The 25927-nt window shown below is 44.3% G+C and overlaps 1 long non-coding RNA gene across 1 annotated transcript in view; it reads left to right on the forward strand.

Moving 5' to 3' along the window:
• The window catches only part of LOC114592824 (uncharacterized), a 46810-nt gene extending 21270 nt beyond the window's left edge, over positions 1-25540 (forward strand). Inside the window, exon 2 of the long non-coding RNA XR_013391780.1 lies at positions 24474-25540. This is a non-coding gene — a long non-coding RNA (uncharacterized LOC114592824). The remainder of the gene's footprint in view (positions 1-24473) is intronic.
• The last annotated feature ends 387 nt before the right edge of the window (positions 25541-25927 follow it).

The following is a 25927-nucleotide window of genomic DNA, read 5'->3' on the forward strand; positions in this document are numbered from 1 at the left end:
AGAAAATAGGAGGAGAGAGAATTATTATTATTATTATTGTTATTATTATTATTGGAGAGTAAAGTCATTGGTCAATGATAATTTGTATGTGAGTGGAAGTGTTGCAAGTACAAAATCTTATCCCAATTTCCACTGGTGAAATATTAGGAAGGACAATTAAGTTAACTTATTATAAAATAATATATGTAAACCAACCTAACAGGTTTATGGAAAATGGGTTTTTAATTGTAATGTTTTAGAATAACAAATTCAACGATAATGTCTAACCTTATGCTGCTTTCAAACTGCTATAATAGCATTTCTTTATCTCTGGTTTATTTTGTGCAATAATTAAAATAAAAGTGGGGGGAATGTAATGTAGAAGATGCCCCAAAGTTATAACAGGCCCTGAGAATCCAACATCTCAGATTTTCACAACATTGAAAATGACCGTTCTTGAGCCCAGAGTTAAAAATCTCACTGCTGAAAAATTGTAAATTGGATTAATGAATCCATTAAAGACTTTCTGTAATGTTTCTTAGCTTTAAAAAAAGACAGCAAAAATGCCATTTATCCAAATGCTAGCAATTCAGTTCATCTTCTGTCTTAAAACGAAATTGTAACAGAGTTCAAAAAGTTTTTGGAAGTTCAACAATGAGATTACACAGCTTTAAAATAACACAATGTACCACACATAGGTTAGATTTCAATGTTAATTTTCTCTCCCCATAGAACAAGCTTCCTCTGAATACAGGATTTCAAATTCAGAGGATTTTTAAGATAGAAAAAAAGCTTTATTCAAAGTTAACTACAGGGTTAAATTCAAGTATGCAAGTGCAATAATGAAAGGAATAAATTCCAGAAACTGCTAAACCCTCGGCATTGTTACAGAACTGTGATGGGTTTGCCTTGTGCAGGAACATCTGGAATAATATTGTATATCCACCAAGTGGAATTTTCTTCAAAAAGGGCAACGATAGGCTGAGATTTGAGGGATAAGATACCCTGATTTATTACCCTTTTAAACTGAAGTACTTCAATTTAATCAGATTAAGGGTATATTCTCTAGCCCACACTTGCATTCGTTAGTTTCATTTTTAGCACATTTTCATCACCCGTTTGTATTAACAACCCTGGTGATGCTTAAATAGTTGTGAAAGGGAACAGTAGTGATTCCAGTCTAATTAAAGGTAAGGGTAAAGGTACCCCTGCCCGAACGGCCCAGTCTTGACAGACTCTAGGGTTGTGCGCCCATCTCACTCAAGAGGCCGGGGGCCAGCGCTGTCCGGAGACACTTCCGGGTCACGTGGCCAGCGTGACATCGCTGCTCTGGCGAGCCAGAGCCGCACACGGAAACGCCGTTTACCTTCCCGCTAGTAAGCGGTCCCTATTTATCTACTTGCACCCGGGAGTGCTTTCGAACTGCTAGGTTGGCAGGCGCTGGGACCGAACAATGGGAGCGCACCCCGCCGCGGGGATTCGAACCGCCGACCTTTCGATCGGCAAGCCCTAGGCGCTGAGGTTTTACCCACAGCGCCACCCGCGTCCCAGTCTAATTAAACCTGGCTAAATTAACACAGAGTTCAGGCCATTGTCTGTGTCGTGGCAGGGGAAAAAAGTATTTATTCTTAATTAAGGCTGTGGGATGATCATTCTAGAAGTTAGGGAAAACTTCTTACATGCTATCAAGCATTGCACGATAGCGACGGTCTAATAAAGTGCTCAGGAACGTTATTTTGTGTTATTAAATATGTGTTGCACATTGCCAAGACACCAATTTGGCAGAGAGCGTAACTGACAAGTCTCTGAATCAGAACAAAATTAATTTGCGCATTAAGTCTCTTCGGTAACATCAGTGGATTCCAGGACACGTTCAGACGTGGCAGCCAGAAGGAAGATAGTTCCATGACTCACAATTCAGCATGTCCTAAACCTAAAATTTCACTAATTTCAGCTGCATTGCCCTTTTCCAAATCGTCCACTGGCCTGATGAAAGCACTGATGGAAGAATAATGAAACTTCCCCTAATGGCTGGGGTGTCAACTTGAATAAAATATTGGGAAAGGTGGAAGGTAAGCCCCACCCAGTGCCGGATTTACATTAAGCTAAACAAGCTATAGGTTAGGACCCTACTCTCTTGGGGGGGGGGGCCAAAAAAAAAAACTAAAGGAATGACCGCTCCCCGCTTAAAACGGGGGGCGCCCTTTGCGTGGACGCGTGCAGCCCCTAGATCTGGAGCGGCTCCAACAGCATAGGCTTGGCTTTGCCTTCCCTCAGGTGGGATACCTGGAGGTCTCCGCCTACCTCAGTCAGTTGTCCAATCCCACCTGGGGGAAGCGTTGCCAAGGAGACCAGGCCAGGTAGGGGAGGGATTACCTGCCCACACAATAGAGGGAGGATAACTGGATGTACATTTCCAAAATATAAGATAAAAAACAAATAAAATAAAACCTACATACAGCAACAGTGTTTTTGTATTGTGTAGGCTCCTGTGATGTAAGTAATGGGCCCCGCCTGCTAGCCTGCTCCCTAAAATATCACTGGTTTGCTCATTTCTATATATAGGGTGCCTACATTCTTCATGTGCAAATGGCTTTAGATACCTATTAGGTCCATAAATTACCATATAGCATATATTCAACCCAAAAAAAGCAACAATTTGTTGTTGACAAAGGACAGCTGGATATATACAGTGGTGCCTCGCAAGACGAAATTAATTCGTTCCGCGAGTTTTGTCGTCTTGCGGGTTTTTTTTCGTCTTGCGAAGCACGGTGTCGGGAAAGTTTTAGAAAAGCTTCAAAAATCACCAAAGTCTTTAAAAACCTCAAAAAAGGCTACCACACCGCGTTCTATGAGTTGCTCCTCGAAGTCAAGTCGTAACTGTATTAACGGTGTTAAGAAAAAGGAAACAAACTTGCAAGACGTTTCCGTCTTGCGAAGCAAGCCCATAGGGAAAATCGTCTTGCGAAGCAGCTCAAAAAACAAAAAACCCTTTTGTCTAGCGAGTTTTTTGTCTTGCGAGGCATTCGTCTTGCGAGGTACCACTGCAAAGGGCCCCATTACCTTCAGTAGCTTAGGGCCTCATCAAACCTAAATCTGACCCTGGCCCTGCCCCACAAAATTGATCATGCACACAATTTGAATTTTATTGGGGGCACGACGAAGCCCTCTCAGCCTGTTTCAGAATTGACTCCTGTGGTCTGTAGCAGGGGGCAAGCCCATTTAATTCAATGTCAGGGTAAGCTCTATGCATGCATTCAGGTGGGAGCTAAGCCCTAAAATGTAAAATGTAAATGTAAAATCAGAGTCTACTAGAAGGGATATCGGCTTTTGAATTCGCTCTTTCTTAGCTGGAATCTAGACACATACCAAAACAAAAAAACAAAAAAACAAAACAAACACTGTGAAAATGCTTTTTTTTAAAGGGCTTTGAAAAAAATATTGAATTTGCCATAAGCTCACCACTGCCATCTAGTGTCATATTTCTTTAGTGCACTCAAAACGGCCTTAAAACATTATATTTGCAGCTCTATCCAGTGGTGCCTCGCAAGACGAAAATAATCCGTTCCGCGAGTCTCTTTGTCTAGCGGTTTTTTCGTCTTGCGAAGCAACCCTATTAGCGGCTTAGCGCTATTAGCGATTTAGCGGCTTAGCGGCTATTAAAGGCTTAGCGGCTAAAAGGCTATTAGCGGCTGAGCGGCTTAGAAAAGGGGGGGGGAGTGAAAAAAATCGCAAGACTTGCAAGACGTTTCTGTCTTGCGAAGCAAGCCCATAGGGAAAATCGTCTTGCGAAGCGCATCGAAAAACGGAAAACCCTTTCGTCTAGCGGGTTTTTCGTCTTGCGAGGCATTCGTCTTGCGGGGCACCACTGTAGCTGAGTCATTACCTTCTCTTCCTTAAGAAGAGTATTCACGAGATACAGATTCCAGACTTAGAAGATTTTCTTACAGACAGGTGACATGGTACATTACTGGAATATCTCATTGCCGACTGTAGGTGTGGGATTGAATGTGTGAAGGCCTCTCTCTCAGGGTAGTGTACACACACACACACACACACACACACACACAGGGCATGTCAGAGGAAAATCTCTGCCCTTTGCTTGTCTGTGCTTTGCTTAATTTACACATTTTTGTAAGCAGTTTCTCCCAATGTGCTTTATTTTTGTTTGCTATTTGCACTGCTGTATGTGTAAGGTGGGACGCAGGTGGCGCTGTGGGTTAAACCACGGAGCCTAGGACTTGCCGATCAGAAGGTCGGAGGTTCGAATCCCCGAGACGGGGTGAGCTCCCGTTGCTCAGTCCCTGCTCCTGCCAACCTAGCACTTCGAAAGCACGTCAAAGTGCAAGTAGATAAATAGGTACCACTCGGGCGGGAAGGTAAACGGCATTTCCGTGCGCTGCCTTAGCAAGCCAAACATGGAAACAAATGACGGGTTTTGTCAGGGAACATATTGAGGAGTTTCCCTTTTTGGCTGTTTTCTTTTAGTAATGCAGCATTGTCTATTTTATATTTTCTTAACGGATTGTTTCAGGAGGTCCGGTGGGAACTTCATCACCCCAGATTTAGTAGAGTGGTGCGTTACATTGCTTCCATTTAATATAAAACTGAAGTAAATGGGGGGGGGGACCCTGCTGTATGGGTGTGTTTGTAGGTGGTCGACTGCAAAGAAGGAATAATCTGCTGAAACAAACAGATCGCTTCAGAATTTACTGGAGGGTATTAATATAACTTCTAAAAATGGGGTGTGATCTGCTTCCTTTAACTTTCGAGTTTTCCTTTCTCCTTCCATAGCTGTTGCCTTCCACCAACACCCTGGCTCAGCCTCACGGGCAGCACAGGAAACTAATAATAATAATAATAATAATAATAATAATAATAATAATAATAATAATAAATTTTATTTATACCCCGCCCTCCCCGGCCAGAGCCGGGCTCAGGGCAGCTAACACCAATAAAATCACAGTAAAAACATAATAGGGGAAAAGGAGAGGGGGGGGGTTAAAAAAACCAATTCAAAAAGAGTTAGTGCACCAAAGCTCAATTCCATATTATTTGCAAGAAATTGGGCTGCTTTGTATAATTTTTTGTGAGTTCGGCAGGCGACATCCTGCCATTGATAGACGTATTTGGCCCCTGTTTGTATAACCTGTACGAAAATGTTGCCCTGAAAATGTGACTCAGCCCTGGTAGAATCTCACCAGAATTTGTTAGAATAGAAAAACAACGGAAATATTTCCTCAAGGCCAGCTTTTAGGCAGTAAGTTGTCATTTCAGGGAGATAGTGCAAAACCCCATTCTAAATCCAGTGTACAAGGTTTTGGTTGGGGTTGCGGATACAGGCGATGTAAAACAACATTCTTTTTACTTTATTCTTCTTGGTTGCCTTTTAGTGCAGCGAATTTTGGAGGAATCATGGAATTGTAGAGTTGGATGGGACCCTTGAGGGTCATCTAGTGCAACCCCCTAGACCCCCATCGGACTATAACGTGGGCTGCCATTATGTTTGGAAACACCAAGTGGCCAAGTTATTTTAATGGACTTTGCCACTTTTAGGTCACATCATGGATGGAAGTATTGGTGCCTTCCGGCTGTTGGTTGCAACAGTGAGCAGCTTGTTGTTTCTGGGATTTGAAAGCCTACAAGCAGGGAGTTGAGGCAACAGCTATACCATCACAATTGCCCCGTGTATCTCTATGGTGTTTCTGGTCATGAGGGCTAGAAACTTGGAGAAAGTTCAAAAAGAGTTGCACTTTTTGTTTCCCTCAGTTAAGAGTGGGGTTATGGAAAAAGAGCTGGGGATTGCTACTTCAATGTCTTCTGGACAAAGGACATTGCGGTATTGCACAAGACTTGGACCACTGCAGTAATTTGAACTCTGCAGATAACCTAACAAAAGGCTAAAGGTAAAGGGACCCCTGACCATTAGGTCCAGTCGTGGACGACTCTGGGGTTGTGGCGCTCATCTCACTTTATTGGCCGAGGGAGCCGGCGTACAGCTTCCTGGTGATGTGTCCAGCATGACTAAGCCGCTTCTGGCGAACCAGAGCGGCGCACGGAAACGCCGTTTACCTTCCCGCTGCAGCGGTACCTATTTATCTACTTACACTTTGGCGTGCTTTCGAACTGCTAGGTTGGCAGGAGCTGGGACCGAACAACGGGAGCTCACCCCGTCGCGGGGATTTGAACCGCCAACCTTCTGATCGGAAAGTCCTAGGCTCTGTGGTTTAACCCGCTGCGCCACCCGCGTCCCTAACAAGAGGCTACTTTGGTAGAAATATTTATTGTATATCACAAGAGGTCTTGTGGAAGCAAACATAAGCATTTGGAGAGAGACTCTGGCCACAAGGTTATTCTGCTTTGAAGAGAGATTGTTGATCATATAATAAGCAATTTAGAAATTAGGAGAAACATTAGGCTACAGTGAGCAATCTCTCTGGCAATGTGACACCCCCACCCCCCCCCCCGCTTTCTTGGCGTTTATTTTCTTCCATGACTAAAATGTGCCTTTTCATGAATTTATTGGCAACAAACAACATGTGATTGCTTGGGGGATGGTTGTTTAAGGAGCTGCCACAATTTATCAATTATTTTCATTCACAACAGCCAATTGTATTAAAGGATGCGCCTTATCAGCCTGGGCAGTGTGTATGGAGGTCCTGAGCTGCCCAGACGACAAGACTCTCAGCCTCATTGATGTGGTCTGAAGCAGAGTAATACATTTGGCATGAGCTGGGCTGCAGGAATTGCTGTAAGGAGGTATACAAGGTGCAATCCAAGTTTTAGGAACTCCACTCTGGATGTGTGTAGAGTTTACTCCTTAGGGATACGGGTAGCGCTGTGGTCTAAACCACTGAGCCTCTTGGGGTTGCCGATCAGAAGGTTAGCGGTTCGAATCCGTGTGACAGGGTGAGCTCCTGTTGCTCCGTGCCAGCTCCTGCCAACCTAGCAGTTCGAAAGCACACCAGTGCAAGTAGATAAATAGGTACCACTGTGGCGGGAAGGTAAACAGTGTTTCTGTACACTCTGGCTTCCAACACTGTGTCCTGTTGCACCAGAAGTGGTCTAGTCACACTGGCCACATAACTTGAAAAGCTGCTTGTGGACAAATGCTGGCTTCCACGGCCTGAAACAAGATGAGTGCCACAACCTCATAGTCACCTTTGACTGGATTTAACCGTCCAGGGGTCCTTTACCTTTTTTACTCCTAAGCCTTTTCTTCTCCCAAAGATGTCCCCACAAGGCAGGAGGTACAGATTTTTCCTTGGGGTTTACTCCTGAAACCTTTCTTGAGTTCAGTGGTACCTCAGGTTACATACACTTCAGGTTACATACGCTTCAGGTTACAGACTCTGCTAACCCAGAAATAATACCTCAGGTTAAGAACTTTGCTTCAGGATGAGAACAGAAATCGTGCTCCGGCGGCGCGGCGGTGGCAGGAGGCCCCATTAGCTAAAGTGGTGCTTCAGGTTAAGAACAGTTTCAGGTTAAGAACGGACCTCCGGAACGAATTAAGTACTTAACCCGAGGTACCACTGTATAGGCACGAGGCAGCAGAGGTTTACTATCAGCATTTTCCTTCTCCTAGATGGCCTCACTTCTCAGGTGGATGAGCCCCATCTGCCCTTCACTTCCCTCTACAGCACGTGCAGTAACCACTTTCTTGACCATGGGTAGGCAAACTAAGGCCCAGAGGCCGGATCCGGCCCAATCGCCTTCTAAATCTGGCCTGCAGACGGTCCGGGAATCAGCTTGTTTTTGCATGAGTAGAATGTGCCCTTTTATTTAAACTGCATCTCTGGGGTATTTGTGGCCTCTGCCTGGTGTTTTTACATGAGTAGAATGTGCCCTTTTATTTATAATGCATCTCTGGGTTATTTGTGGGGCATAGCAATTCGTTCATATTTTTTCTTCTTCAAAATATAGTCTGTCCGCCCCGCCCCCCCCCCCAAGGTCTGAGGAACAGTGGAGGGAAGTTTGCTGACCCCTGTTCTTGACGTTTGGATTCATTCTTGGTCTCGTCTGCTCAATCCACCAGAGCCTGTCTTTGCATGCAGATCAAGCTGTTTTTTGTTGCTAAGGTGCAGAAGCGAGAGCCAGTAAAAATGTGGTCTAGTCTTCTGTCTTCCAGAGAACTGAGATCGGCAAAAGAGGGCCTTCTCCCTTAGGAGGAGAGGCATTCTCCCCTGTGAAATCTAAATTTTAGGTTCAGATGTTACTTTAGGACTTCTTCTTTTTAATTTACCCAAGGATTTCACTTGGCTTTGTTGCATGGTGGCAAGCTGGTGTTTATTTTGAATGACATTATCCCGCTTCTTTATAGTCTTGCTCTTACCCTTCTTCTGTTTGCCGTTTTTGCTTTTTCATATTTTGCTACGGTTTTAATCCTGCAGCTGATCTCGTTTTATGAGTTATGTTCAAATGCTTTTTTAATACAATTTTTATTGCTTGATTTGTGCAGGCACGTGGGGATGCACACAGGTGTTCTCTGCCTCGTACAACAACTTGGGAGTTTTAGAAAAGTGGAAAAGGTGATTTCTACATTTTAATAACATAAAAATTCAAGGCAGCCCATTTAGGGCCAGTGCATATCGGAGGAGAAAGAGCCCTGGAGACTTATGGAGCCTTCAGTAATGATCTGTTTCAAATTTTAAACTTGAGCTTCTGCACAGGGATTCCACTTGTAAATTTCCCTGAAAATACACTTCTAAAATTAATAGTTAATGTGTGGGCGGTCAGAATTAGTGGACACAAACTAGGATCAGAATCAAGTTGCACTATTTTTACACGCGGTTTTTTTGTTTGTTTGTTTTTTTTAGATTCAGTTACGATTTACAAATACAAATATAATTTGAATCCTAATTTGAATACATAATATCATGATATATGATTTCATAATGTGCCTTATTACACATTTGGATAATTGGAATTATATCTTTTTTGTACGTGGTACCTCGGGTTAAGTACTTAATTCGTTCCAGAGGTCCGTTCTTAACCTGAAACTGTTCTTAACCTGAAGCACCACTTTAGCTAATGGGGCCTCCTGCTGCCACCGCGCCGCCGGAGCACGATTTCTGTTCTTATCCTGAAGCAAAGTTATTAACCCGAGGTAATATTTCTGGAGTCTGTAACCTGAAGCGTATGTAACCTGAAGCATATGTAACCCGAGGTACCACTGTATTTGCTTTGCTTGGTGCAACACACACACACACACACACACACACACACACACACACAGCCCCTTAAGGGGCAAAGCAGTTCTTTTAGTTTGGTTTCACTTTTCTTTTTGCTGGTAGCAGTGAAGTTAACACCCAGGCAGGAATCAAAAGAAGTTTTGCCTCCCACTGACTGGCTGTTCTGCTGGCTGTTTGTGTGGAATGACTACAAAGAGCCAGTGAAGATTTGCAAAGGCTTTTTGCCTTGTGTTTAAAACTAGGCCGTCTAGTTATGTGGTATCCCCATAAACTTCCCTGCCACCCTTTTACAGGAATCCCAACCCCTTCGCGCAACTGCGAGGTGGCGTTTAAAAAGTGTGGGACCACCACCCGTTAAAGCGTTAACTTCACTTAAGCCCATTTATGTGAGCCGGCCTTAAGCACGTTTCACGACTCTGCGGCTGGGGGATTTGGAAACGCAGCCAGCCATCTGCGGAATAGAAATCTATTAGTGGTTTAAAAGCAATTTTTGCAAAGAGCTCAAATAGAGGGGATGGTTGGAGTTTTGTCTGTTTGAATGTACAACTGACACTATCGTGGAGAAAGGGGGGGTTGACTTGTTTTAAGTAAAATGGGGTTAACTGTCCCTGCCACCAGTTCCGTGGGACATTCACCCTCCCTTAGGAAGGTGAAACAGGAAGATACTTAGTGTTTTTTCGGGGGGGGGGGGGTGTTGAATAATAATACAGTGGTACCTCGGGTTAAGAACTTAATTCATTCTGGAGGTCTGTTCTTAACCTGAAACTGTTCTTAACCTGAGGTACCACTTTAGCTAATGGGGCCTCCTGCTGCTGCCGCCACACCACCACCGCACAATTTCTGTTCTCACCCTGAAGCAAAGTTCTTAACCCGAGGTAATATTTCTGGGTTAGCAGAGTCTGTAACCTGAAGCGTCTGTAACCCGAGGTACCACTGTATTGGGGGGGGGGCAATCTCTTAAATACAGCGGTACCTCAGTTTAAGAACAGTCCTGTTTGCGAACTATTCGGTTTACAAACTCCGCAAAACTGGAAATCGTGTCCTGGTTTGAGAATTTTACCTTGGTCTAAGAACGGAATCCAAACGGTGGGAGGCCTCATTAGGGAAAGCGTGCCTTGGTTTAAGAACGGTTTCGGTTTAAGAACAGACTTCCGGAATGGATTAAGTTTGTACCACTGTAAAAGCTATTGAGCTGGGATAGCTCAGTTGGTAACGCATGAGACTCTGAAGGTCAGGCTTGTGGGTTCAAGCCCCATGTTGGGGAAAAGATACCTGCATTGCAGGGAGTTGGTGGCCCTCGTGGTTCCTTCCAATTCTGCAAATCTATGATTCAATGACTACTTCAGCCGCCTATTGGCATTCCATGGGATCAATGTAATGTCATCAGACCACATAACACCGGTCCTGAAAGGACTCTACATTGGCTCCCAGTACGTTTCCGAGCACAATTCAAAGTGTCGGTGCTGACCTTTAAAGCCCTAAACAGCCTCGGTCCAGTATACCTGAAGGAGCGTCTCCACCCCCATCGTTCTGCCCGGACACTGAGGTCCAGCTGTGAGGACCTTTTGGCAGTTCCCTCCCTGCGAGAAGTGAGGTTACAGGGAACCAGGCAGAGGGCCTTCTCGGTAGTGGCGCCCTGTGGAACGCCCTCCCTTCAGATGTGAAGGAAATAAACAACTATCTGAGTTTTAGAAGACGTCTGAAGGCAGCCCTGTTTAGGGAAGTTTTTAATGTTTGATGTTTTATCACTTTTCCACTATTATATTATTATTGTTGTTGTTGTTGTTGTTGTTGTTGTTCTGTTGGGGACCACCCAGAGAGGCTGGGGAAACCCAGTCAGATGGGTGGGGTATTATTATTATCATTATTATTATTAGCAATAATAATAATACTAAGGTAACACTGTTCCCAGGGACGCTAGGGCTTGCCGATCGAAAGGTCGGCGGTTCGAATCCCCGCGGCGGGGTGCGCTCCCGTTGTTTGGTCCCAGCGCCTGCCAACCTAGCAGTTCGAAAGCACCCCCGGGTGCAAGTAGATAAATAGGGACCGCATACTAGCGGGAAGGTAAACGGCGTTTCCGTGTGCGGCTCTGGCTCGCCAGAGCAGCGGTGTCACGCTGGCCACGTGACCCGGAAGTGTCTCAGGACAGCGCTGGCCCCCGGCCTCTTGAGTGAGATGGGCGCACAACCCTAGAGTCTGTCAAGACTGGCCTGTACGGGCAGGGGTACCTTTACCTTTTTTAACACTGTTCCCAGAGGCATGAGGGAGAGATGGAAGCCCTCTGTTTTTAATTGCAAAAGTGAAGCACCCATGCATACCACAGCCAGTGTTATTTTTCTAGAAAAAAGGAAGTTTCGGAACTCACCACAAACATTTCCCATTGCCTGAACTCTGGCAGTGTGAATGACCTCACTTGGGTGAAATGCCCCTTGCCAGAAGGGGATAAACGGATAAATGTGTGCCAGTGCCTCATTTTGTGTTAAAGACTGGGAGACACACGCGCAGAGAGCCTCTTTCTGTAGGATTGGGCAGTTCTGTGTTTAAACAGAAGGAATGTCTCTCCCATCCTTAATTTGGTCCTTCAATAGCTTTGCTTTTCATTCTGAAGGGCAGGAGGACACAGTGACTTCTCCTGGACAATTAATGGGGCCTGTTTTGTTTAATGTAATCTGAGTCACACAGGTACAGTCTCTCCTTGATTTGTCTTCCCTCTCTCAGTCTGCGAATCCCCCTTGCACATAAATAACGGTGAGATAATCACAAAGGGGCTGAAAGAATTCAACAAGTTGCTATTTGAATGACTGGCTCTGGCATTGTTTTTCAGCTACATGGAAAATCTGTGTGGTGTGTTTGATTAGCCATTCCTTCCAAGTTCAGAGATACACTCTGAAGGATAAAATCAGCCCCAAAGATAGAAATTGCTCCCCCCCCCAAAAAAATATATATATCAATAATTAGGGCTTGAAAGCTTTGCCAATGCTGGGCAAATGTGACTCTATTGAATCTGAAATTTTAAATTCGTTTCAAAGCCTTTGTTGTTGTTGTTTAATTTGTTTAATTTTCTTAGTTTACAAAATACTGCATTATCTCTTTCCTCGGGTTGTAAAGTCTTTTCTATGTTGTTGAAACTACTGTATTTTGTTCTAAAATACTTCTGAAAGAAAACATTTTCCCCCTTAAAAGGTCCAGTTAGGCTTACCAAAAACAAATTTTAGTAACAATTCTCAGTTACATATGGATGTCGAAAGTCTACCGGTAGTTGAAAACGTTGACTTGTTCTACCATCAAAATGCAACTTTTTTTGTTTGTTTTATTTTTACTGTTTAAGTATTTTGTTGCAGAAGCTCCAAATCCAGCAAAACAGGAACAAAATATTACCAAATGGTAGGGATTTATTTCAGAAATCTAAACAGCTTCCACTGTGTGTGTGTGTGTGTGTGTGTGTGTGTGTGTGTGTGTGAATGCAAGTTTCATGGTTGAAAATGTTCAACAACATCTACAGTGTCCATGTGGTTTGCTGAGAATGCCTTGAAACTGAAAGATTACTTCCAAATCACGAGCTGTTCCCCGTTCCCTTTTTTTAAAATTTTCTGTTTGTTTTTAAGCATAGTTCATGGTTTTTCCTGCACCCAAGTGGCCTAAAAATGTGATTTCAAATCTAACATGTTTTATGGAGACAGAGATGAATTCATCGCCTATGATGAAATGGGAAGCATTGGCCAATATTCGAGGAGCACTTGGGTTGGGTGTGATTATTAATTTGGCCTTGAGAACTTGGTTTCAGCCCTCCTTAATGGGAGCCAGAGTTATAGCCTTTCTAGCAGTGATGGCGTTTTGCAGCATCCCAAGCAACTTTAAGTTGGAAGGTTGCTATGGCTCTCCAGACGTCGCTATTTTCAGTGGAGAAATGTTCAAGAGAATGAGTGTGCTCACTTGACTTTCCTTCCAACCAGGAGTTGCAATGCTGCAACGGCTACTTCCTGTTGGTTTGGAAGAAAATGTTGACTGAGGAAGGCCAAGATGACAAGTTGAAGGTTTGGGGAGAGGGTCAGATGAGCATGTGAGGGACATGGGGATGGGGGTAAGCAGCTGCGGAGCATCTCTCACATGCAACAGCTTTCGGAATACACTCGTGCCTCGGAAGTCGGACGGAATCCATTCTGGAAGTCCATTTGACTTCCAAAACATTCGGGAACCAAGGTGCGGCTTCTGATTGGCTGCAGGAAACTCCTGCAGCCAATCGGAAGCCACAATGGACGTTCGGGTTCCAAAGAATGTTTGCAAACCGGAACAGTTGCTTCCGGGTTTGCGGCCTTTGGGAGCCAAAATGTTCATCTCGCAAGACTGATCGACTTCCGAGGTATGACTGTAGTACTGAGGCTAAGCCTGACAACTTGGGCTGGGGACTCTGGTGTAAATGTGTGGACTACCACCCAGCCGAACATGCACGCCGAGTGAAAAACACACCGCTCGCTTCGAATCAAAACAATTCTGGAATCCAAAGCAAACCTCTGGCTTTTGCACAATAAATTCTGGCAACTGGTCTGGAGAGCAGGGGAAAAAATCCACTGGCTGCTTCTCTGTTATCCCCCACCCCGGGCAGGGCTTGTTGGCAAATCAGCTTGTTCATTCTGCCACTAGAAGCTACTCTTTTGCTTAGTGTGAAAATGTTGCTTGCTTGCTTGCTTTACTTTGACAAATCGTGAAGGGATTGTTTGCAGATGTTGCTCCTTTCCCCAAACCCACCCCTAATATGGTTCAGCTCAGGAACTGGGCACTGAAATCCTCCTCCTCTTGCTATGTGTTTGGTGCAACAGCCTCTAGTGCAGTGGTAGCCAACAAGGTGCACGCCAGATGTTGGAGCCATCCCTGACTGCTGGCCATGCAACAACATCTGGGGGGCACCATGTTGGCTGTTCCCGCTCTACTCGCTCCATAAGCTGTGACTGTTGCAGACCAGAGCTAGCCGGGCAACGCTCGTCTTTAGACCAAATGCTGGTTTTAATGTTTCCTTGGAGATGTGCAGTATAATTTTTAAGATGATGAGCCTGATTGAGTTTTTAAAGAACAAATCTGAGACAAGGCTCTATTCATAAAAGATAGTATGTTCTTCCAGAGGATAAATACCATAACTAACTGATTTTGGAATGCCTGCTTCACCACTGCTTCTCAGAATAGACGCAAGAACTCTGAGCAGAATTCTTTCTTTACGTGTGTGCATGCATGTGCACAACCACACTGTTTTGATTATACAGTGGTACCTTGGTTCTCAAACTTAATCCATTCCGGGAGTCCGTTCGACTCCCAAAACCATTCGAAAACCAAGGCATGGCTTCTGATTGGCTGCAGGAGCTTCCTGCACTCAAGCGGAAGTTGTGTCGGATGTTCAGCTTCCGAAAAATGTTCACAAACCGGAACACTTACTTCTGGGTTTGTGGCATTTGGGAGCTGATTTGTTCGACAACTAAGCCATTCAAGAACTAACTGTACCACTGTATTCTATCTTACTAGGGTTGCCATATTTCCAGAGGTAAATATCTGGACAAAAAGAGTTGTTGATCTTTTCTGGGGCGATCGCAAGAAAATATGCTGAGCTTCTTTGAGGCCATCGCCCCTCCCCCAAACTGGGCATTTGCTTAAAATTGTAAATATCCCTCCAGATGGGTGGATAGACTTCTCAAAAGAGGACATGTCCAGGATTTCCCGGACGTATGGCAACCCTGGTCTTCCAGTCAGGTAACTCTTACTCATTCTGTAGTTCCTCCTCCTGTGTATTTTGTAGAGAACAACCTGGATATAGTGTACAGTAGTCAGATATCGGTTTTGTGCCAAAGTGAAAAAAATCAAGCGAGATGCAGCCCTCCAATACACCGCCTGGGATTGCTCTTATTTCTGGAGACTTCCTGGAGTCAATTACAAAGTCTCAAAAGAAGTCAGTGTGAATGAGCAGAGCTGCGCTTGGGTCAGAGAGGCCTGGCTTCAGCTGGATGGCCTAGGACATGGGTAGGCAAACTAAAGCCCGGGGGCCGGGTCCAGCCCAATCGCCTTCTAAATCCGGCCCACAAATGGTCCGGGAATCAGCATGTTTTTACATGAATAGAATGTGTCCTTTTATTTAAAATGCATCTCTGGGTTATTTGTGGGGCATAGGAATTTGTTTATTTTTTTCCTTCAAAATATAGTCTGGCCCCCCACAAGGTCTGAGGGACAGTGGACCGGCCCTCTGCTGAAAAAGCATTGACACCACATCATTAAAATAGATTCCCAAGGCACTGTGCCATTATCAATGAGCTGGACTGCCTCTCCTATAGGAAAAGGCAAAAGAGCTTGGGACTCTTTAATGTACAAATAGACATGGGATATAATCAGAATGTGCCATTTTCATTTTCATTTTGCAAATGTTAGGAATCAGACAGGAGAATAAATCTTGCCTCCAGCTGCAGTGAACCTCGCTGCTAATGGCCAATCCCAGATTTTTTCCATGGCTGCTGGGTGCCTGGATTTTACACCCTTGGCTGTAATAGAAATGCATATTATTATGAAAGATGTGCATAGACTAAAGGTAAAGGTAAAGGGACCCTTGACCATTAGGTCCAGTCGTGACTGACTCTGGGGTTGCGGCGCTCATCTCGCTTTATTGGCCGAGGGAGCTGGTATACAGCTTCCGGGTCATGTGGCCAGCATGACCAAGCCACTTCTGGCGAACCAGAGCAGCGCACAGAAATCCCGCCGGAGCGGTACCTATTTATCTACTTGCACTTTGACGTGCTTTTGAACTGCTAGGTTAGCAGGAGCAGGGACCGAGCAACGGGAGCTCACCCCGTCACGGGGATTCGAACCACCGACCTTCTGATCGGTGCTCTGTGGTTTAACTAGGCTGTGGTTAGTCCTAGGCTCTGTGGTTTAACCCACAGTGCCACCCGCATCTGTGCATAGACTAGATGGAGACAAATATCCTTTTGCTATAGCACCAGTTTACTTGCATGAGACAAGTAGGTTAATGAACAGTAGGTTCAGATCAGACAAAAGGAAGCCCTTTTGCATACTGTATACAATGGGATGGGAGGAACTTTGGCCTTCCAGATGTTGCTACAACTCCCATCCATCCTAACTGTGAGTCATGCTGGTTGGGAGTGGACCAGAGTTGGGGTTCAACATTATCTGGTTTCCTGTCCCTGGAAACAACAGAGAGACCAGGTCCAGGACCCAAAGAACCTCATACCTTGGTGGCAGCTTCTTATGGGTAGAAGGATTCCCAATTTTACATTCCAAGTACAGCCTTTCATGCCGCTTTGAATCCTGCTCTAAAGGACTTCTCAACCCTCAGCAGCTACATTTTGGTAGTTGCGAGGAGCTTCAGTGGGGAGGGAAGGCAAGAACGTCCCATCATGTGCTAGAATTCTTTGGATCCAAGCCATAATGATTCTTTGTTTCGAAAATGTGGTAAAGCTGCAGATTGGGTTGGCTTTTTAAAAAGGGATTGGATACATCTGCAGAGGGTAGGTCTAAGTGGCTTGGTAGTGAAATAGGACCTCTGTGTTCAGAAGAAGTGGAACAGTGGCTGAAAATCACATGATTTTCTGCTTCTAAGCTTCCCAGAAACATCTGGCAAGGGACGGTTGGAAACAATGTGGATTGGATGGTTTCAGACTGATCCAGGAAGCAGTTATGGCCTAATACCCTTTGTGCATTCAGAATGCTACAAAATTGTTTGATAGCAGCTCTTTTTGCAGTTACTGTTTTTACAAGCTAGGGAGACTTGCTTGCCCTCAGTTTTGGGGTCACCACCTATTTTATGGAATTCCTCATGTGTTCAGAACATCCTACCCGGTCCTGTAAATCTGAACCAGGAAACGGTGTTAAGTTTAACCAGGCACGGGCAAACTCGGCCCTCCAGATGTTTTGGGACTACAACTCCCATCATCCCTAGCTAGCAGGACCAGTGGTCCCAAAACATCTGGAGGGCCGAGTTTGCCTAGGCCTGCGTTTAACCAATCTCTAATCTAGGATAGCAAACAATAATTTGATTGCTGGGTTTGTAAGTATTAGTTAAATCTAACAGTTTCCTCGTTGTCACAGGAGAAAGGGGTTTAACAAACCTTAGAGGTACAGTGGAACCTCGTGTTATGTACCGTCTCCCTTGCGAACGCTGCGGGTTATGAGCTCCGCTAACCCGGAAGTAGATGCCCCTTGTTGCGAACTTCGCCCCAGGATGCGAGCGGACATCGCGCACTGGCGGCGTGACAGCAGCGGGAGGTGCCCTTAGCGAAAGTGTACCTCATGTTACGAGCGGTTTTGGGTTACAAACAGACCTCCAGAATGGATTAAGTACCCAGAGATACCACTGTACAGTGGTACCTCGGGTTAAATACGCTTCAGGTTACATACGCTTCCGGTTACAGACTCCGCTAACCCAGAAATATTACCTCGGGTTAAGAACTTTGCTTCAGGATGAGAACAGAAATCGTGCAGCGGCGGCACAGCAACAGCAGGAGGCCCCATTAGCTAAAGTGGTGCTTCAGGTTAAGAACAGTTTCAGGTTAAGAACAGACCTCCAGAACGAATTAAGTTCTTAACCCGAGGTACCACTGTACTGTGTTAGGGTGCAGAAGAGAAATTAGGCAGGGAAGGGAGGCAAGAGTTGGAAGCCTACACACATCAAATGGTTCATTCCTGGTCCACTAAACCATAGTTTGTTGGACTGGGATTCATAGAATCGTAGAATTGGAAGGGACCCTGAGGATCATCTAGTCCAACCCCCTGCAATGCAGGAATATGCAGCTGCCCCAAACGGGGATCGAACCTGCAACCTTGACATTATCAGCATCATGGTCTAACCAACTGAGCTACCCAGGCTGACAATTTGTTTTACTGTATGTCTGATCTGAACCAAAGTTTCATTCTTTATGAATCCGGTTATTCTGGTAGATGACAGCATATTGTATTGCTTCTCTTCATATGGTCTTTTTTTTAAAAAAAGATAATTTTTCGCAGTGCATGGCTCAGGCTGAAGTTCATCAAAATAACTTTGTAGAAAATTTACACCATTATAAATTAATACTGATTTATACAACTATATAACTCTTATTTGCATCTTTCTAGTGGGTATGCAGGGACGGGGGTGGCGCTGTGGGTTAAACCACAGAGCCTAGGACTTGCCGATCAAAAGGTTGGCGGTTCGAATCCCCGCGACTGGGTGAGCTCCCATTGCTCGGTCCCTGCTCCTGACAACCGAGCAGTTCAAAAACACATCTAAGTGCAAGTAGATCAATAGGTACCGCTCCGGCGGGAAGATAAACGGCGTTTCCGTGCGCTGCTCTGGTTCACCAGAAGCAGCTTACTCATGCTGGCCACATGACCTGGAAGCTGTACGCCGGCTCCCTCAGCCAATAAAGCGAGATGAGCGCCGCAACCCCAGAGTCGGCCACGACTGGACCTAATGGTCAGGGGTCCCTTTACCTTTACCTAGTGGGTCTGCACAGCAGTAAAGCATATCTAAACAATTCCATGATTCCTTTGATAATTAAATACTGCTACTACAATCATTTACAAGCATTATACTGCCCTGTCGTGGCACTTTTAAGGACTGTTTTCTCTCTTACCAGAAGCAATATAAGTGAGGAATAGTGGTGATAATCATGGTAGCAGGGGATGTGGTGGGTATTTTAAAAGAATGTGGCCAGGAAAAGAACAATGGGACCCAATAGATGCAATTGCAGCTGTGGCATCCCATTTACTTCAGTATTTGAGTCTAGCCACGTCCTGCCGCTACGCATGCTGTTAAAAGTGTGTGGTGTTTAATGAAGCAAATTAAACCTGATAAAAGCACAGGTGAGCTTGATTAATTTATTCAGATGGTTGCATTGCAGCGATGGGCAAGGCAGGCTTTCCCCGTGTCTCTGACACTAGCTTATATAGTACATATGTAATTGCAATATGCCTGCTTGCAGGAAGGGGGAGGAAAAAATCAATCTGCTCAGAGAACAGTGATTAGCAAATACCCTTGGCTGATTAGTATGCTCTTGAGCAAGAAACAAACAAACAAAAATCTTTAAATTTAACTACAGTTTCACAGCTGATCAGCTGCGTCTTTCGGAACTTGCAACTTGGCAAGCTGAGTGCTCCTTTCACTAGGAAAAAGATCCACTTCTCCACTAAAAAGACCACCACGTTATAGCTAGGGCAACAGTATTTCTGGAAGCTGCAGTTTAAAGCAATCTCTGCTTATAGAAGACAATAGACAGTGGTGGGTGCTTTGACAAATTTCCATCATCATCGTCATTATCATCATCATCATTATTAAAATTTGTATACCACCCTATACCTGCAGGTCTCAGGGAGGTTTGCAAGATAAAATCACAATATAAAACACAAATAATCAACATCAAAATAAAAACATCAAAATAACACCCCACCCCTTCTTCAAGCCGTTGGGCAAGCCGTGCTTAAAAATGTCTAGTTTTAGGGCAGACTGGAGTCAGGAAATCATATATCTTATATCAGATATGAGATAAACAAAGACAAAGAACCCAGATTTGAGGGCTGAGCTAAAATTGCTGCAAACACACCCCCCCCAAATGCCGCTGCTATTTGCAGGTAGCAAAATTGAGGGGGTGTCAGAGAATTCCGGCGGAAGCAAGGAAAGAAATTGCCGATGCTTGCTTATTCATTCCATGTCCAGAAGAGAAATCAATCCAGCAATTATTATTGATATTCACTTGTCAGGGACGGGCAGGGCTCCGAGGAGTGGGTGGATGAGGTCGCAGGGCCAGGGTCTAATGCCGGGGTAGTGATTTGTGGGATTTTGTGTCTCCTGCAAGGCAGAGCTGAAGGTTTTGGGGTGGGGTGTGAGCAGTCAGAGATGCTAGAGATGCGGGACAGTGGAAAGGAGCAGGAGTTGGAGGAAGGATGATGGTGGTGGTGTGTGGTCAGTGGACTAGAGGGACTAGGGTAGTCCTCTATATGTTCCCCTTTGCCAGGCATGGAGAGTCCTCGTCTCCCTTCGGTAACTTCACAGATATGAATTAACGAGCATTTGATATATTTATAGTTCTTTTATTACAGCATCACGTTGCAAGCACAAATACAGTGGTACCTCGGTTTCCGTTCTGGAAGTCCATTCTTAAACCAAAGCCATTCTTAAACTGAGGCACGCTTTCCCTAATGAGGCCTCCTGCCGCCAGTGCCCTTCCACCGTTCGGCTTCCGTTCGTAGACCAAGGTAAAGTTTGCTAACCGGGACACTACTTCCTGTTTTGCGGAGTTCGCATACCAAATAGTTCGTAAACAGGGCTGTTCTTAAACCGAGGTACCACTGTACACAGCTCTCCGCAAGGAGGCCAATTGGCTACTCAAAATTCTCCTCACAGCAACAGCAACCAAGAGATTGCATGTGCAGGAGAAAAGAGAGTAGTGTTTCCTAGGATAGTTCAGTCAGTAGAGCATGTGACTCTTAATCTCAAGGTCTGGGGTTCGAGTCCCACCATGGGCAAAAGATTCCTTCATTACTGGGGGTTGGACTAGATAACTTGTGTGGTCCTTTCCAACTCTATAATTCTATGGTTTTATGATTCTAGTAGTCTACCTGTTTGTTTGCTTACTCCAATATCTGCCAATAGCCCTTGAAATTAACTGGGTCAGGTGGGAATGTGCAATAATTCTTAAAATAAAATAAAAAAGATCTTGAACTTTGCCAAGTTTCCCATGTTGCAGCTCATTGCTAAATTCTGATGCAGGCTGCCAGTTTGCAAAATGGCTGGGTAAATACCAAGCTCGCGGTCTCGTCATTGGCATGCCAAAAGAAAGCAACATCTTTCAACTCTCCTAGCTCCTAGGGACAGGACGGATGGACGAGAGGCAGCAAGAAAAATGAGGGACTTTCAGGGGCAGCTGTGTTTTACTAACCCAGTCATAATGCCCCTAAAAATCCTTATTGTTCTTGCAATGTTCAGCTGTGATCGTCAGCAGAAAGAGGCTTTCAAAGGTGAGTATCCAATTTTGGTGAGAAAATCAAAGCTGGGCACTGGTTGGCCCCAGGACGTCAAAGAGGAGTAGCAATCCTACCTTTAACAGCAAATAAAAGGCAAAAATGTTTCCCTTTAACCATGTCTTTGGCTGATTGAGATCCAATGTGGGGTTTTGGGGGGGGGGATTATTGAGTTGTTTCCATTTTTATTTTGAATAAAATAAAAATGGAATTTCATTTTTGCAATTTCATTTTGTGAACCACCCTGAGACCTCTGGGTATAGAAATTCAATAAAGAAAAAATAAAGAAAGATAATAAAAAGCCTCAAGTTTTGTCTTTATGCTTTGCTGTTCTTGGTGCAAGTTTCCCACCTGCTCCCCAAATTGTTTCTCAAAACCTTTCAATTGTAGACAGATATAATATTGAAAGGAGTCTTCTTCTTCTTCTACTACTACTTCTTCATCTTCGGCGAGCACTCATAGCCGAGTAAGATTGTCTTCCATAAACACGGTTTTAACAATGAGTCCGTAAGTGACTGTGGAGGCCAATTCTGGACCCACACGTCCTTCCACAGTGGGGACATTGGTTCCTGGATGGGAGTTGATCACGGTGTGGATTTGCCAAGCGTGCCTTCCTCTTAGCACATTTTCCCTTGTGTTCTGAGTTCGAGTGTCTTCAAAGTCCATGACACCTTTGGTAAAGGCTGTTCTCCAATTGGAGTGCTCACAAGCCAGTGTTTCCCAGTTGTTGGTGTTTATACTTCATTTCTTAAAATTTGCCTTGTGACAATCTTTAAACCTCTTTTGTTGACCACCAGCATTACGCTTTCCATTTTTAAGTTCGGAATAGTGTAGTTGCTTTGGAAGGCGATAATCAGGCATCCGCACAACATGACCAGTCCAACGAAATTGATGTTGAAGAATCATTTCTTCAACACTGGTGATCTTTGCTTCATCCAGTACACTGATATTAGTTCACCAGTCCCACCCACTCCCCAAATTGTTTCTCAAAACCTTTCAATTGTAGACAGATATACTATTGAAAGGAGTGTGGTCTCACTCGGTAGCATTCTTGTTGCATTTCATGCAAATTAGTCCTTTCCCTCTTTCAGGGTCCAGATTTCTTTTCTTTTCTTCCTAAAACCAGTTTTTAAAGTTTCAATACTCATCTTTGAATATTGATGGTTGGCACGCACTTTGGTACCCAAATCCCCAGAGCAATGTTGCATTTTAAAAAAATGTTTCTGTGTTCTTTATTTAATAAGGCACAGAAGGACCAGAAAAATGTGTACATGTTGCGTTGTGTTTTGTTTTTAAGGCTTGAAGACTGCCAAAAATGTGGGGAGGACCTGGATCAATGGCTGACCAAGGGTTCAGCTTCATTGATGTATAGCTGTCACGCAAATTGGAAAGCTGGGGGAAAGTTCATGTCATAGATGAGGAAGAACCTGCTGTGATTTCTAAATATTACCCCTGCCTTCGCCCTTACCTTCTTTTCTTTTCAGCCAAGCAACACTAAATTCATATTAATTTGGGCTGGTAGAATAAAATGTGACTCTTGGAGATGATAGATAGATAGATGATAGATAGGTAGATGATAGATGATAGATAGATAATAGATAGATAGATAGATGATAGATAGATAGATAGATAGATAGATAGATAGATGATGATAGATAGATGATAGATAGATAGATAGATAGATAGATAGATAGATAGATAGATGATAGATAGATAGATAGATAGATAGATAGATAGATAGATGATAGATAGATAGATAGATAGATAGATAGATAGATAGATAGATAGAGATAGATTTTTTTGTCTTGCGAAGCACGGTGTCGGAAAAGTTTTGGAAAAGCTTCAAAAATCACCAAAGTCTTCAAAAACCTCAAAAAAGGCTACCACACCGCGTGCTGAGTTGCTCCTCGAAGTCAAGTCGCAACTGTATTAACGGTGTTAAGAAAAAGGAAACAAACTTGCAAGACGTTTCCGTCTTGCGAAGCAAGCCCATAGGGAAAATTGTCTTGCGAAGCAACTCAAAAAACCCAAAACCCTTTCGTCTTGCGAGTTTTCCGTCTTGCGAGGCATTCGTCTTGCGAGGTACCACTGTAGATAGATGATAGATAGATAGATAGATGATAGATAGATAGATAGATAGATAGATGATAGATAGATAGATGATAGATAGATAGATAGATAGATAGATAGATAGATAGATAGATAGATAGATAGATAGATGATAGATAGATAGAGAGAGAGAGAGATGATAGATAGATGATAGATCGATAGATAGATAGATAGATGATGATGATAGATGATAGATAGATAGATAGATAGATAGATAGATATAGATAGATGATAGAGATAGATAGATAGATAGATGATAGATAGATGGTAGAGAGAGAGAGAGAGATGATAGATAGATAGATAGATGATAGATAGATGATAGATAGACACACCCCTTTTCATACACATAATGCAGGAGACCACATCTCCCAATTGATTGATTATCATCCTGGATTTCCCCAAAGCTTTTCACAGATTTCAAAAGATTATGATGTGAGACCCCTTTGCTTACCAAGCCTTAAGTTTGCCAAGTGTGCTGCTACTCAAATAGTTACCCTGCTCCTAAGGGGTTCTGAGGCATACTTGGGCTGAATCTACACACGTATATATATAAATGCTGTGAAAATTGTTTTTTTGAAAAAAAGTTTTAAATTATATATGGAATTGCCAGTAGCTCACCAGTGCCACCTAGTGTCACATTTTTATAATGTGCTTAAAACACACTTCAAACATATTTGCAGCTGTATAGTTGAGTTGCAGGAGGTCCATAGGAGAACGGGGGGGGGGGGTATCCCTTCTCCCTCCCCCTTCACATCCATTTCCTCATCAGAAGTCCTTGTGTGCCTCGTAGCTACTGGGGATCGGGATTTGTCACTTGCTCATCATGGAAACACTTAATAAGGTTGCATATATTCAATTTGCATGCTTTCCCCCTGCTTCTGCTAGTCATGAGGAGGGACAATGCCGGACATTGATGCCCTGCCCACTGACTGCTTAGAAATCACATGTCATTTCTTCCCTTGTGGCTTCTGTTTTTTGCCAGGCAGAGTCTGCATACTGTCATGCAATTTTGCAATCTTTGCCTTAGCATTTAAATTGTCAGATTCGTTATCTGGTACCATTTCTGGATTTGCACGGTGGCGATGCATATAGCCTTGTTTATGATGTAATGTTAGCAGGGAAGTCCCGGAAAACGCACATGATTGTGGGACGCTTCCTAGGCTTTTTCCAGAATCTAATCTGTTTTATCCTTTCGTTGGTCCACAGGGCCCGTGAAACACGGTTGTCAATCTGGGAGACTGTGTGGAGCATCGTATCTCAACTTCATGCCAGAGAAGTTACACTGCATGCAAGATGGTCTTTTTTGTATGCCATTGAATGTATATTGGGATTTAATGTCTGAACACTGTGTTTGGGTCCTGCGGTTAGTTGCAATGAGGGAGTATCTGTAACAGAACGAATCCCGTGCTTCGTGGCTCATTCATCATTTAGCTGGCTATTAGCTGGAGATGGGGCATTCCGATTCCTGTTGCCAGCTGACAGATCAAAGCAGCTCTATCCCAGAGGCGTAACGACAGAACACTTCAGAACAGGTACTTTAGATTAGCCTAGAAAGCACTGCTGTCATTGGCCACCACCACAAACTGTTTGTGTATCATCTGATCAGAGAAGCTGCAAGGCTGTTCAGGTTTTTATTTGGGAGAGGGGTATGGGAAGGAGTAGCCCACCATTAATACACAACTGATCTGGGGACGCGGGTGGCGCTGTGGTCTAAACCACTGAGCCTCTTGGGCTTGCCGATCAGAAGGTTGGCGGTTCGAATCCCCGCGATCGAGTGAGCTCCTGTTGCTCTGTCCCAGCTCCTGCCAACCTAGCAGTTCGAAAGCACACCAGTGCAAGTAGATAAATAGGTACCGCTGTGGCATTTCCATGTGTTCTGGCTTCTGTTATGGTGTCCTGTTGCACCAGAAGCGGTTTATTCATGCTGGCCACATGGCCCTGAAAGCTGTCTGTGAACAAACACCAGCTCCCTCGGCCTGAAAGCAAGAAGAGCACCGCAACCCCATAGTCGCCTTTGACTGGACCTAACCATCCAGGGTTCCTTTATCTTTACTATATCTGATTGTCTGATAGGAAAGGGACTTGGGAACCACTTATGCAACATGACTCCCTATCGACTCAGGACACATGTGCAGAAACCGACTTCCTTGCATGCCTGACCACCAGCCATAACAGGGCAATAGTGTTGGCAATTGGCATGTGCCAAATGGCTTGAAAGTACAACTGACAAAATAACTCTTTACTTTTTATTTAAAATAAATTTTATTTATGTACGCCTTTGTCCCTTGCATTTGTACCTTGATGCTCCTCCTAGAAGGTTGGGATCGCATATTTGGGGTCATTCGGTGTGTTTTTTCCCCATCGCAACAACTACCCTGTGAAATAGATTGGGGTTGCCAAGCTTTGGGGGCCGGTGGAGTTTTGAGAGAGCGCACCTCCTCTAGTTTCTTCTCTCGCTGCCCCTCGGTCACTTTCAACCCCCCCATCTCACCCTTCTGACACAGAGAGAAAGAACATGCACACAAACACTGGTCCCATTTGCACGATGCATTTAAAGCACGATCATACCACTTTAAGCAGTCATGGCTTCCCCCAAAGCATTCTGGGAGCTGTAGTTGGTTAAGGGTTAAGGGTGCTAAGAGCTGTTAGGGGACCCCTAT

Source organism: Podarcis muralis, chromosome 2 (assembly GCF_964188315.1).
Source record: "Podarcis muralis chromosome 2, rPodMur119.hap1.1, whole genome shotgun sequence".
NCBI classification, from domain to species: Eukaryota; Metazoa; Chordata; class Lepidosauria; order Squamata; family Lacertidae; genus Podarcis; species Podarcis muralis.